Source organism: Leucopleurus acutus (assembly GCF_964270905.1).
Source record: "Leucopleurus acutus genome assembly, chromosome: X".
Lineage (NCBI taxonomy): Eukaryota > Metazoa > Chordata > Mammalia > Artiodactyla > Delphinidae > Leucopleurus > Leucopleurus acutus.
This window is the reverse complement of record NC_139148.1, coordinates 63,136,772-63,143,659: the sequence shown is the minus strand read 5'-3', so window position 1 is coordinate 63,143,659 and position 6,888 is coordinate 63,136,772. Positions and strand designations below refer to the sequence as shown.

The 6,888-nt window shown below is 36.7% G+C and overlaps 1 long non-coding RNA gene across 1 annotated transcript; it reads left to right on the top strand.

The window, feature by feature from the left end:
* The first annotated feature begins 393 nt into the window (after positions 1-393).
* Positions 394-6,078, top strand: LOC309978128. The gene is made up of 2 exons (XR_014327112.1): positions 394-607; positions 5,713-6,078. It is a non-coding gene; the product is annotated as an uncharacterized lncRNA (long non-coding RNA).
* Positions 6,079-6,888: the final 810 nt, after the last annotated feature.

Here is a 6,888-nt window from a genome sequence, read left to right as displayed (position 1 = left end):
CCCAAGAGAGACAGATATCTCCAGACTAAATTAGGCGGGAAGCTGGAGGCCCATGACCCAGAATCCAGGAAGGATAGAAGCCCCAAGACCAAAGGAAATTCCAAGATGAGAACCCTAAACCGCAGCTCTTTTCTATTGTTCTCCTCCCTACTCTTGGACATTTTCAGTTCTCCCTTCCCTGTTCTCATATCTCCATTTAAACCCACTTCTTTTGAGATGTCATTTTTGATGTTGCTGCTACTTTAAAGAAACACACCTTTAGATCAGTAATATTATGCCTGGGCCAGTCTTAAGCCAGTTTTTATCGCACTTTTAAGCCATTTATTAAGGTTTTGGTGTTTTGCAAAGTTCCATTTCTCTTCACCTCCTCTCCACTTGAGAGGGACACATAGGTGACTTTATATTTCAGTCCCTTCTTTCCTCAGAAGCTCTAGGCTGATGAGAGAAGTAAAGCATCAGGTTACTGAGTGGAAAATAAGTGCCAGGCTATCTAGAGAAAATGTGAAGAGATGCTCCAGGCCAATGAGAAGAACTAGACAAGAAATACACAGATGTGCCAGCTTGCTGAGAAGCACCAGCCAGCAACATATTACTTCTTTGAGCTTGGGTGAGCAGGATTCCTGAGGTTTGGGGTTCCTACTGATAGTTATGAAAAAGGAGGATTGGGCCTGGGAAAGAGTGAGGCCCCAAGGAGGCAGCCTGAACTCCCTGCTCATAGTAGTGGCCTAATAATGTGGTAAACTGTACCAATCCTGCCCCTGGGTTTAATACCTACCTCTAGGCATAAAGATGAGAGAAGTTGGGAATATTTAGGAGGATTAATCCCTTCCTTGATATTTTTCCTCTTACCATGAGGAAAGATAATTTTAATGATTGAGAATATATATGAAAACACTGTAAAACAGAAAAAAAGCAAGGCATTCTCATTAATGGTATATTGGCATCCATGCACAGCTAACATTTGAAAATGCACTGTCAGTTGTGAAGCATTATGTAAGTCGAGGTCATCACACCCTTTCTGAAAGGGTCGGATGGTAAATATTGTAGGTTTTACGGGCCATTTGGTCTCTGTTGCTTTTTTTAAAAAAAGCAAGTGAATTTGGCCTGTGGGCCACAGTTTATCACCCCTGATGTAATTGCCAGGGACTGTGTGCTGAACAATATTAATTTCCTTCTGTGTGCCTGTCCCTGTGTTAGACACTAAAGATGCAATGACTATGATTATATCTAGGTGATCTGAAGAAAAATAAGTGAATGTGAGTTGTAAACTATAAAGCACTTTAAAGACTTACAAGTTTCAGAGTTGATGAATGAACATTGATTACATAGCATATATATTCTAGGCACTGTAGATACAAGGAATAAAAGAAGCATGAATAAAGTGCTTTGTCAAAAGTATGTAATACTGTACAGATATTAGGAATTAAGTGTTTGATAAATGAATAATTCATGTATTTCTGGCCATTGTGTTTCTGTGGCTATGGTGATTTTGAGTAAAAATACAGTATTCCAAGTCGCAGAAGAGAAAACATAAAAACTGCTTTTAAACCATAAAATACACTGGAAATACAAGGGATTTAAGCTATTGTGATCACTTATAATGTGCCAGATACCATGCTAGGCACTACAGATGTCAAAGGGAAAAAAATGTTCTCATTATAGAACAATTAAAAATTTTAGATAGGCAATACATATTAAAGTGCTTTGTACTAAAGCACTGTATAAATACCAATGGGCTATATGTTTATAATGAATGAATAAGTATTAAGTGCCTTATATGTACCAGCTATTGTTTCAGGTACTATGAAATCCAAGATAATGCTCCCAAGTAATAAGAGGGAGGTTTATGTCCTATACTATTTGGATGTAAGAATTAGATCTTGCTTATTTTAATCAATAAAGACTTTACTGGTGATATCAAATTAAATTATTACCAGTATATTTTCCCTGGTAGCAGGAAAATGTAATGAATGAGATTGAGCTTTCTAACTATAACGTGCTGTATAAATATAAGACATTAGATGTTTTCTATGTGAACAAACTTATGTGAGACAGGCATGGTCTCTACAAAATTCTCAGTGTGTGCTTGACCCATATGAGAAAGGTAGTATAAATAGTTATACAAACTGAGGGTTTAAATGCTTGTTAAATGAATGGATTATTAATATCAGTTGCCTACTATGTGAACTCACTGTTATAGGCATAAAGAGATATACAAATTTATCATTTTATTGTGCCTAAAGCTGAGAATAAGGCAATGTTAGCATTTTGTGGACTCTAAAGCACCATATAAATGTAACTATTGATTTTTTCATTTGGTGTGCCTAGTACTAGGTTTACAAAATTATATCACAGTTACTATACCATGAAAAAAAGTCAAAAAATTTGAGGAAGGATTGTTAACTATTGAACATTTTTATATGTAAAGGATTAGATATCTGATGAATGCAAGACTGGATAATAATTATCTATTATGTGCCAGTCTCCTTGATAAGCATCAGGGATGTGAAGATAGTCCATCTTTATTGTGTTCTGGGCAGCAGAAGGTAATGTATAAAATCAATTTGTAAGTCTTAAACTGGCATATATAAATATATAAGCCATATCTGCTGAATGGACATTGATTACTTTCTCTTATTCCCAGAGATAGCAACTGGGGATGCAAAAATTCATTGTCATTATTATTGAACCTGCAACAGAGATCTGTGTGTAAATTTTACAAAGCCTACTGTTCTATACAGATATAAGGAATTAACTGTTGGCTTAATGAATGATTACTGATTCCTTTCTATGAGGCTCAGAACTGCACATGCACTAGGATATAAAAATGATGTTATCCTTATCAGATGGTCACAGGAGGAAATGAGGTAACAGGTGTGGGAATCCAGACTGAAAGTTACTTAACCACTGCCAAGCCTATTTGATGAAATTTAAAAACATGGGCAAAATGGAATTGTGCAAGGCAGTATGCTGAATGCTGAGCTAGGTGGAAAGATAAAATCTATACCAGAAGGCTACTTGCTCCCTGACCTGACCAAAGAAATGGGAATTTTTTTTTTAAAGCAAGGTGTTATGGTTCTCCATTGGTCTTTTAAATGCTGAAGATGGAGGTGAATTAGATCCACCCTGGCCTGGCTTAGAGACATTAAAGGAGTAAAAAATGGCTCAGGTTGGCTTTTAGATTAATTTGATTAACAGAGCATCTTTTATGTGGAATACATCATTCTAGGTCCTGAACATAACAGAATTGAAATGGGCCTAGTCTAAAGGGCATTAGATAGATCACAGATCATAGCTGAAGATCCAGAAACACCTTTGATTTTTGAGTAAATACTTGAGTTCCTGTTCTCTGGATGAATTAGTAGATTAAGTCTGGTCCAGAAAACCTATTGACTTGTCTTGGAGATTGAAAAAATAGGAAAAAAAAAAGATATGGTTCTTTCAATATAAAATGAAGACATTTTTCCTGGCTCTAGAAAGTCCCAGTGTCACTTGCTCATTGACCTAGCTTGAAGCCAGAAGACTGATAAAAGGCCTTAGGGTTTGTCCTTTAATTCTTTAACATTCTGCTTTTATTATAGTTAAATTAAGATGAGAATTAAGATGAAACAACTAGTTTTAAAAGTATTTGCTCATTGGCCTGGCATAGAGTCAGGAAGCCACTTAACAAAAAAGATTCTTCCTAAATTTTCCATATTTTGTAAATTATTCACTTGAATGAAATACTGTTCTGCTGAGGAGAATGGAGAGATTTAAAAGACCTAGACCAAAATACACTTTAATCTAACTAGCTTATGGAGGAAACACAAGAGCAAATTTAATAAGAGACTGCAGTTCTTTCATTAGTTGAAAAAACTTCATTGAGCAGCTGTGATAGTAAGACACTGAGATGGAATGATTAATTATATCACCTTCTCTTTGGCATGTTTTGTAGAGTAGGAATAAGAGAGCTTTTTAGTTATTCATTCATACAAACATTGAAGAAGGTGATGCTAAATGAAATTGATCTGGTACAAAATGCACTTGGAGATGCAATTAAAAAAACAAGAAATTGAGTGAAACTCTTCATTGAATAGAAGTGTCTATTCTATTTCAGATCTTGACTGAAAGACACTTGCTTGGCTTGGAAATTGGAATATAAGAGGAGAGGTTACTGTTCATTCATTTTTTTCATTTATTCATTCACTCTACAAGTATGTTTGAGTGCCTATTGTGTATAAGCTCCTTAGCTAGGTTCTCAGTTGGCCCCAGAGACATGAAAAAATGAATACCTTCCCAGAGAACTTTTAAAACTTGCCTTTTGGTCTGTTTTCTGGTTAGGGGTATGGCTTATTTCCTCAATAATAATGTGTGGTTTAATTCCTACTCCATATTTCTTCTACCACTCTGGCCACTACAATAAGCAAGGGTTTCTACTGAGCTTGCTCCTTAAGTTGCAGGAACCTTCCTTATAATAAACACTTCAGTTTTCCTAACCCATCCCTCATGAAAAATGGCTGTGACTGTTGGTGGGCAGAAAGAGGGATGAAAAACAACTGATTCCCAAACCTCAGTCTCATTGGTACAAACCTCAGTCTCATTGGTACAAACCTCAGTCTCATTGGTACCAGCCTTGGGGAACCACTCATACTTAAGCCACAACTGGTTTTGAAACAACACAGGTTTCATCTATTTTCAATTCTTTACCTTTTACATTCTAACAAATATACACTGCCTAAATAGATCTCTTTAAAAAACAATCCTCTGGTAGTACTTAGCAAGTTTGGAGATGGAGACATGATTTCTGTTTTGCAACAGCTTCTCAACTTACAACTTGGAAATCGTTTCCTTTTTACCAGCAAAACCTGCTTAAGAAAAGACTTATTATAATTAAATAATGCAGTGAATGAAAATAGCTTAACAATTTACCATGCTTAAGTTTTAAGAATGATAAAAATTGGAAGAATTGGCAAAAATTGGAGGGAAAAATTACAAAAAAAAAAATCTTCTATATCTAGGCCCAAATGGGTTTTGGCCTTTTCTATTTTTTAAATCACTCACAGAGGGTGGGATAGGAGGAAGAGTGAAAGAAAAGGTCAAACCTGATTCTAAAAAGGGTTGGTCTTAAAAGCATTACTACCTCCGAATCTAACTTGGGGATTGCTGTTTTTAGTTTAATGCAATTCCAGTAACTGGTCACTGTTGAGATGAGGACAAAGTCCTTTGTCCCCACTCATTTCTGTAAGTTTTTGAGAAACAATTTTTTGTTTAATGGTTATTGATTAAACCTTGGGTTAGATAATTATGGAATTTATTAATTAAATCTATGTTACCTCTCCATCATAAGGTAGTCTTAAAGCTAAAGTCAAAATTCACTGCAGAGGAACAGGACTTTATTGTTCACTATAATTCTTACATACTTTCAAACCATCTAAACTTTAGTTTACATGGCAAGCCAACAATAACATAAGTAAATGGAGAAGGAAATAGATGAATGGCAAAAGATAGTTGCTGGAGGGAGCAAATTTGAAGAGGATTTGAAGGTGATGTTTCTAGTTTTTGCTTTGTACATTTTAATTTAATCTTCAGGTATATCTGACATGTTAATAATGTTTGGTGTTTAATATGTGCTATTAGCTGGATTCAGTAACTCCCCTTTCTTCAGATGGGGGTGGGGGGGTGCATTATTGGAAAGTAGAAAGGAGAAAGTAACTAAGAGCCTTCCTTTCACAGTTTCTGGCATCCCAAGACTACCACTACTGCTAAAAAAGAATAAGAGAACATGTTATCATCTGATTTTTGTGGCATAAATGAAGTTGTGAAAAAATCTTTTTTTACAAAGGAAATGGCTTCATCTTTATCCTTCTACCTCAAAGGGAATCTATGCCAAAATGCTCCGATGAATGGAAGGCACACTTGGACTTGTGAACTGAAGTGAAACGCAGAATCTCTGAGCCATGGTTGTTTTGAAGATCGAAAAGTCTTGTTCAGCATGGGTGACCAGCAAAAAAAGCAATCTAGAGCTGTCTGTATGTCACAACTGAGACAAATTGGGGAGTTTGTTGTTTAATGCCAAATAAAAATGTACTGTTTTGAAAACTTTGTATTTCAATGTAACAAGTTCTACCTCACTGTCCCTTCCTAACCACATTAGTTACCTCAATTTTTTAAAAAAATTATCTTAATCACCCAGTTTGGGTAAGTCTTTGAGGTCTAATTTTTTTTTTTCTAGCTTCAGTTGCTTTGGTCAGGAATACTGAGAAGCACAAACCCAATTTTAAAAATGTGAGAAGCAAAAATTATTGAAGAAGAGGGCTGGGATAGGAATAGTGCATAAAAATATTTTTAAGGCTGTGGGAAATAGAATGTATTCAGGAAGGTAATCACTGTAATTAAAGAAGGTAACAGGTCCAATCCTTGAGTAGGTGAAGGGATCTTTGGTGTTCCTTTACTTAAATACCTGAATGTTAGATTGGTGACTTCACAGGCACATGACCCCAGTGTTTATAGGCAAGAGCTTCTACTCCTTTGTTGGCATCTTACATCATTCTTTTTTTTTTTTTTTTTTACTATTTATTTATTTGGCTGCACTGGGTATTAGTTGCCGCATGTGGGATCTTTAGTTACGGCATGCGGGATCTTTTAGGTGTGGCTTGTGGGATCTAGTTCCCTGACCAGAGATCGAACCTGGGCCCCCTGCATTGGGAGTGCGGACTCTTAACCCCTGGACCAGTGGACCAGCAGGGAAGTCCCTCTTAAATGCCTTTTTTTTTGCGGTACGCGGGCCTCTCACTGTTGTGGCCTCTCCCGTTGCGGAGCACAGGCTCCGGATGCGCAGGCTCAGCGGCCATGGCTCACGGGCCCAGCTGCTCCGTGGCACGCGGGATCTTCCCGGACCGGGGCACGAAC